Below are 8,224 nucleotides of genomic sequence, written 5' to 3' on the forward strand. Positions count from 1 at the left end.
GAGATGCTTCCTTAGTAACCTATTTCTCATTTATTTTATAATGAAAAATCCCATACTTTCTCATTTACCCAGGCACTTACATTTACTTCAAAATGAAATCTGAAATGTTGCTGAAAATATAGAATTTCAGTCTCACATCTACCTTCTGGATTAACTGACACAATACATATCAGACCACAGTTTATTAGAGCATTAAACTGAACTTTCCATTACCTAAATCTATGGCTTGGGAAGACAGTATAGATTAGTTCATAAACATTTCATTTCTCCACCAATGTAGCAATGATGGGTAGCAACACTCCTAAATCAAACTGTTTGTTGTAAAAGAAAGGCTACTGCCAATCCTCTGGAAAGGCCTTGCACTAAGAAGTGAATGAGGGAGATTGGTAAGAGCAATAAAAATGCATGTGTGTATTTCCTCAGCAGCAAAGTATTTCAAGAGGGATTGTTCAAGGTGGTGAAAAGAAACAGTGATGATAATTATTATTTGCCATTATACTTTTAAACAGACAAATTAATTTTTACTGTGTCTCCATAGTTTACACACATTGTTTATTCCCTTAAGGTTGTACAGTCTTCTGCTGGATGAAGGGTGTTTAGGCACAGAGAAATGTCACAGGGTGAATTTCAGCCAGCGGCGTGGCTCCAAGGGAATTCAGCTCCTGCCCAACCTCACAAACATCCACTGAAGCTCACTTGGCCTCTTCATGGTCTCATGAGTGAAACTGGGCAATGAGGAGCACATTAAGAGAGGGACCAGGACAGGTGGACAGCAGAAAGTCTTGAGAAAGCCAATGACAAAAGCAGCACCTCACAGTGGCTCCTCACTTATGTTCTCTACAGCCATCCGGAGCATTTCTCCTTGGTGCACTGTTCTCTGTGCTGACCTTTCCCTTTCTCACCTCCCTGTTGTGTGCCAGGCAGCAAAAGGGACGGACTGCTGTGCCTCTGGTCTACATCAGAGCACATAGGTTTGAACAGTTTCCAACCTCTTTTGAGCATACCTAGCAGTACAGTGCTATGTAGTACAGATCACATCCATTTTCCATGAAAGCAGATCCTTAAGAGAATCAGAAGTGAGGAGGAGTGCATAACAGCTCACCAAGTCTGGCCACACTTGAGGTTATTTTCCCAGAGCTCTGCTACTAGGACAAAGAGATCACAAGTGAACCCCAGGCATCACATGGAATAAGGAGAGTAAATCTCTCTCTCTCATGGTTGCCATGAAACCTGTGAAGCAGGCTTAGAAGTGATAAGGTGAAGAAACAAATCACCCATAATTCATTACATTTCAGGAAAAATGAGTCTCATGTCTTTAAGCCAATCACATTTTGGGGGCTTTTGGACTTGAAATTTGATTCACACTTTGTGTAGACTTGCAGTTGGGAGCCACAGAATGCTTGTACTGCAGGGAAGGAGCCTTGTGATAAGACCAATTAAAAAAAAAGTTCCTTTTCAGAATAAAAGTATTATTTAATTCAAAGCCCTTTCTGGAGCTGGCACAGTTGCACGAGTTTCTATTTAAAAATCTCTACAGCATGGCCACGCTTAACTTTTCACAGCAAGATGTAAAGACAGACAAAATACTGAAGAAACCCTGCAGTCAGGTACAGCTTGTAGGAAATTCAGTATAGCACAGCGTTCACAACCTCAAAAGTTAAACTTTATTATCACAAAACCCCTATCAGATGTCACATTTCGTATCCCCTGCATACGCTTCAAAGAAGCATGACAGTGATTGTCTCTGCCCACAGCTACAGTGAGGATGGCGGTATTTAGTTTTCTACAATCTAGCTAATTAGCTAGTCATATCAACATAACCCTCATCCACCCTGCAGTAAGTTTAGAGTATCTGGGGACACCACATACTATCTAATGCTGGGAGAGAAGCTACAGAGTGCCTGTGGGTCAGTTTTAAAGCCTTACAAGAAACTATGAGAGAATAAGGCTTTACAATAGGCACTAAAAAAGAAGTTGCCATCCATCCCATCATTAAAGTGCAGAATAGTGTAAAGATCCACTTCCCAAAATAAGCAAATGAAGTTTCTAGGCTGTTTTCCAGAGTGCCTGGTACTCAGAACTCATAAAAGGTCTCTTTTCTCTGAGGGGAAGCTCCTCTTTCCAGGCTCTCAGCCCCCATTAATGAAACTCTTTTCCAGGGCTCAAGCAAACATGTGCTCCTCTGAATCCCAAAAGCCCTGGCTAAAATAAGAGAAAGCTCCACTTCCTTCCAGATAAAAGGGATTAATTGCTGCCTACACTCTTACAGAAGATGTGCATATCCTAAACTAGGTATCATTCAAGGAACAACATGAACATTGTGTATGTTAACATGTCATGTACATCTACTACCCCAGGGGAAACTGGGGACAGGCATTTTATTCTCACTCCTTAGGCTATTACACTCCTCAGCTCTATCAAATCGGACACACAAAAACAAAATAAATTTTCTCTTTTATCTTTCCAAATATCAGCTCTCCAGACTGTTTACTCAGGAAGGCATTTTCTTTGGCTCTTTGTGAGACAAAAACAGATCCATTTTTTACTCCATGCTATACTGAACAATACAATTTTTCAAGTTGTTCTCTTCCATGCAAATGACAGTCCTTATTAACTGCCTCATTAGTTTAAAAAGTGGTTTCAATTCAGAGTTTCTCATCTGTAACATTCCTGTATACCTGAAAAGCTAAGTTTGTTTTTAGAAGACAACAAATAAAACACCTCTCCTTTTGTTTAACTTTAAGTGGAGGAAATGGTGAGCAGCTCATTAGAGCTACTGCATCCAAACCCCCTGGGACTGTTAACTGTGTTGAAATGACACATATGTATTCTGGACATGAAAAACGATGTTAAAAGAGCAGAAAATCTACAGAATTTAGGATTAGGAAACCCTGGCATCAAAATTACTTGGCACTTATAAAGAAAGAGTGGTTCATGAGGATGCATCTCACTGTTATCTTTATCATTTGAGCCCTATTAAACCAGACAAATGGAGCAGCTTTCTCCCAAATACCAAACAAATAATGAACATGAAGTCTGAAACTATAAGCATTGATATTGCTTGAACAGAGACACTTTAAAATACTGTTGGAAGTGCTTATTGCCACCAGACAGGATGGCACTCATTTTGATTCTGATATAATAAAAAGTACAGTAGTATATTTTCATCTTTATACAAATGCAACACTGATTACACATACAGGGAGTAGCCCTGTTCTGGGAGATGATGCCATATTTGCACAGCCCTGTTTCACACAATACTTTCAACCTTCTGCAATACATTAAGTATATTAATGTCTGCTGTGTTCAGCAAATGCCTTTATGGGCCTTTTATATTCACAACCTGCTGCTCTGATCTCTGTTACTTGAAAATTAAGCGCATTTTTAGTGGTCTGCAGCTGATTTACGTAGGACAACAGCTCTGATCAACAGACAAACTTTGCTGAAATTTTGAATTCTTCATAACCATCTTTGAGAACTTTTATCCTGTGCCACATGCTAAAGTGAACGCAGACTGATGAACACCTGAGTAGCTGGAGTTTCCTTGTTTGGTACCAGATGTAACAAATTCTCCCTACAGAGGAAACCAAGACTTCAGTCTGTAACTTCCGTCTTCACTGGGGGTGCTCGCTGAAACAGCTGCTCTTCTTGAGCTTTGGTAGAAGTGATTTTGAAATAATTTACTGAGCAACTTGTACAGTCCTATTCCAAATCAGTACTGCCACATGCTGAAAACTGCTGACAGCTATCCAACTAACAGACAAAGACGTGCCAGCACAGACTTCAGGCCAGCATCCTAGATTGGTAACCCTTTTTAAACATGATAGTTTGAAGTTTCATGTTAAAAGACCCAGGGAAAACAAAATCTTGTCCCATGGTGAGAGATCACCTGCCACCATCATGTTCAGGCCTGCCAAGTCATGTTCGCAGCCCATGAGACTCACACACTTGACTCCCACGTCCCTCTCCCTGCCAATACCCGGCTATCGCTGGACCTCACATGCAGTTCTTGGAGGGCTGTGGCATCTCTCTGGTGCTCCAAGACACATGCTGAAGGAGTTGGCTCTCCTGGTAGCAGTGTGCCTATAGGCCACATGTGGTCAGAGAGCGGGAGTGCAATTGTGGTGCTCTGCTGGGATGGAGTTATGAGAGCTGGCTACCAGCGGCCCATGCCCTGAGGAGGCCCACTTGAAGGCAGGGGCATCAGCTGCAGGCCATCTCTCTCTGTCACATCATCTCGCACCCACATGACTAACACTGTGTGACCCCACGAAGGAGAGTCACGTATCAAGGGAGAAGTAAGCTGAGAGCTCTGCATCTTATTCCCGCTTGCCCTGCACTATAATGCCAAGACAAAAAAAGTTGGACGAAGAACATGCAGGTCCCCTGATGGGCAGACGTGCTAAATTGGCACCTGGGTCCTTCTTGAAAGAAGACAGCACATAAGCTTTAAATAACCTACTCAGAAACCAAACCTCTAGGCTATTCATATCAGACATGAATAGTTGGACGCACTCTTTGCAACACAGACTAAAAGTCTAAAAAGGGGATAAAGTGCTTTGTGAGAAGGGTCAGTGCTGTCCCTTGCTGTGTTTTCAAAACTTTGGGTCAGATTCTGCAGCTTGACTTTACAGACAGTATCACCACCACATGTAGCAAGACAGAGGAATACACATAACCATAGCTCTTTTAACAGGAGTCTCTATTACCCAAATACATAGACAGCCATCTGGCAGAAATCACCTTCAGGGCTTGTACATGGTATTCACCAGCTGTCAGAGGATCTCTTGAACGACTGATCAGCCAAGAAGAACATACCTATAAGCAGTTCTTCCACTTCAGATTTGTACCTTGGATATCAAAAATTATTTAAAAGCCAAGTACATGCCAATGGCACAGGAAAAGCTCTGAGAAAAAAACAGGACATTTGCACCCAAGGGCTGCATTAACTGGTAGTTCTCCACATTAAGTTGTCTGTTATCAAAACCAAATCCAACACACCTAGCCCTGGAGGAAAACACTCTTCCACAGCAACAGATGCTGCTGCAGACGTAATAAGACAAATGATGTCCTAGCTCAGAAATACACAGGGAAAGTTGTAGGTGACTTACTTGACAGAAAAAATGCATGCAATGGGATTTGTTTGCTCAATTCCTTTAAAATTTCTCTTACTTGCAGTAGGAATGAAAGACAGCAAAGAATATATCTTCTAAAAAAAAGATAATTCCTTTTATATGGCTGTTCTGACCTGAATATACTTGTACAGTCTTCATGTCTGGAGAACAGGTACTCCTGAGATGAACAACAGGAGCATTAAGTTTGACCAAAACCAAAACAAATTTCATTTCCACCTGTCTTACCCACAGAGCTTCACTTGAACACTTTTTCTCCAGGTAACCTACAACTCCTTTATTTGCTAACTTTGTATCTTGTAAGGCCATGTGCATTTTTTTTCAACAAGATAATGCTTTAAATTACATTCATTGTAGTAAATATGTTAGACATTGTTCCCAACAAAGGAGGCACTGAAGAGAATACAGGTCCTTTCCAGCTGTAGCAATGGCCTATTAACACTGGAAATAATAAAAAAAAGAGCATAAACGGGTGACTCCAAACAGACTGTTCAACCAAATCAATTTGTAACAGAGCCCAAATGTCACAGAGTCCTCAGGTCAGGGCAGTAGCACACTGTATGGGAGCCCACTGACTTGGTGTCTTTACATCACGCTGGCAACACTTCTAATATGAGAGGGGTGGATATTGCTAGTGCTGGGTATGACTGGGGGATACAGTGTTTACCAGTGTAACACAGAGATCTCTAGCAGTTTGGAGTCTCAAAGAAAAAAGCCTACAACTAACCACACCATATGAGAGCAGCAGAGCTACTAATTCAGGAGCATTTACACCCAATAACATATGGCAAACGATATCCTTCTCCCAAGGTATCCGTACCAGAGGTCAGGAAGGACAGACAGGCCATTTACTGGTATGGGAGATGACCGTAACAGAGAAAGCATTGCCATGAAGAGGGGGAAAATCAGAATTAGAGACTCACCCTGTGACTATGCCCACAGGAGGAATGGAGGTGCAGGGACCAGACTGCGCTAGGAAGGGGTACACCACTGTCACTTAACCCTGGCTATGCTGTGTCTCTGTAAAGTCCCATTAGGCTGCTGTAAGAAAAGCACAATCCCAAACTGGAAACAGCATCTAGGAGGAGGACAACAATGCATTTGCACTCTCTGCCCTGCTGTAGTACTCTGTTTTGTGCAAGTGCGTGCAAAAAAAAATCATTGTTCTTAATGTCCAATTTTTTACAACCGCCCTTCTTCCCCAAAAAAACTGGTATGAAAAACATCAATCTGTTTGCCGCTGCCTGCTTGAGGCATTTCCTGATCCCAGGAGCTGATACTTGAAACCTGGACAAAGTTTGCTTTTCTGTGGCTTAGGGCAAGATCTCCCACCTCTCAGCTCCCTTATCACTTTACCCTGTGCGTGGGTGATGGGATATGTCTTGCCAGATCTTCTTGCTGCAACAAAGCCGCCAAGACTGTAAATTGGGTAACCAGGGCATCCCCAGGAATGTGAATCTCCCTGTCAGCCTCCTGCCTGCTAACAGACCCGAGACCAAGGTGCTGGGCTCACACTGGAGCCTACACCAGCCCAGGGAGGACACTCCCTAGGAGGCTCTACCTGACGCGACCTCGTAGGAATGCCCAAATCTTACCTCTGGGCACCCAGATTCAGTAATTCCCACCAAACTCTGTTTTACTTCTTTCCTCTCAACTGCCCTTGCATGGTTCCCTCCTGCCTACTCTGATATAATATGAGATCAGACTCCCATGAAAAAATAGTACAAGTTTTCAGGCTGCAACTGGTTTTGTAACACGGGTGCTTCTGGCTCTAAGTACAGACAGATAGACAGCTCTCTGTATTGCCAGTATGTCACACTGAAAACACATATACTCTTCAAGAGACAAGACTCCTTTCAGGTAGGCCCATCTATAGGAATAGCTATTCCTGTAGTGCCATCTTCTGGCTTAGGGTGTAGGAACACTATAGCTGAAAGTGGGATTGATCAAGAGATTTTTTTTTTTATTTGTTAAAAACATTACAACAGGTTTAGACTAAGGATCAATATACAGAAACACCCAAACTACAGGAATTCTCTTGACAGATTATGTACAATTCACCTCCCAGTAAATTATTAGTTTTAAAATGACAAGATTTTAAAAAATATCTTCTGGGCTGATCTGCTTTGTGTTTTGGGCCATTACAATCTTGCTTTTCAGCTTTTGTTTTATTTCTCAACAAACATCAAGGATCAAAACCTCACTTTTTGCTTACAATTTTTGTGCCACCTCATGGCTCTGGAAGGTAATGCTTGAAGGTTCCCCAATACCACGTGGGGAGTGAGGAAAGCATGTAAAATCCCACTGATGGGAATTGCATATAGCTTTAACCCAATCCTCATCACGATGACGATTGGTAACATCTATTTTCCAGTCAGTTTGTATCTCGGGGGTTTGTTGGTAAAGGAAGCAGACAGGAGCTCCTTTCTCAGAGAAAAATGCCCATTTACAGCTCAAAACTTTCCCAAACGCTTGACTCGGGAGGGTGTTATCCGTCAGGGCTGCTCCCCGTGCAGCAGGGCGACCACATGAGCCGAAGGGAGGAAGAACTACGAGCATAATGTTAAATCTTTACCCTTTCCCCCAGCTTCAGTGGTTTTCTCTTCCTGAAAGTAATGCTCTCTCCATCCTTTGGAAAGCCCCTGCACATAATAATCACAAAACACTTTCTTTAGGGAAGCAGCCCTCAAAAAAAAAAAAAAAAAAAAAAGTGTGCTAAAAGATTTTAGTATGCAGGTTCCAAAAATTAACACCCATCGACATCAGGAGGCCGTGGGGTACTTTCCTCCCGGGGAGCGGCCGCCGCAGCCGGGGCCCGCGGAGGCAGCGAGCGCTCCTCCTTCCGCCAAAATGCACCCTGAGGGGCGCTGCCTTCCCCTGCCGCACCGCCTGGAGCAGCCCTGAGGGCCGGGGAACGCAGGTTCCCCTCCTCGGTCCCTCGCCAGGGCTGGGGGCGCCAGGCCCCCCAAAAGCCGCCCTGCCGCTGCGGGGAGGGGTGACAGCCCCGTCCCTGAGGGGACGCCCCCCTGCTGCCGCCCCTAGGGCGGGAGGACGGCGCCATGGCAGAGCGGGGAGCTCCCGCCCCGCGCAGT

The 8,224-nt window shown here is 43.6% G+C and overlaps 1 protein-coding gene across 1 annotated transcript in view; it reads right to left on the reverse strand.

The window, feature by feature from the left end:
• CPS1 (carbamoyl-phosphate synthase 1) overlaps nt 1-8,224 on the reverse strand; it is a 190,925-nt gene that overhangs the window by 182,264 nt on the left and 437 nt on the right. The window lies entirely within an intron of this gene.

This window comes from Nipponia nippon, unplaced genomic scaffold (assembly GCF_047370975.1).
Source record: "Nipponia nippon isolate SJK-2023a ecotype South Korea unplaced genomic scaffold, ASM4737097v1 scaffold_5, whole genome shotgun sequence".
NCBI lineage: Eukaryota > Metazoa > Chordata > Aves > Pelecaniformes > Threskiornithidae > Nipponia > Nipponia nippon.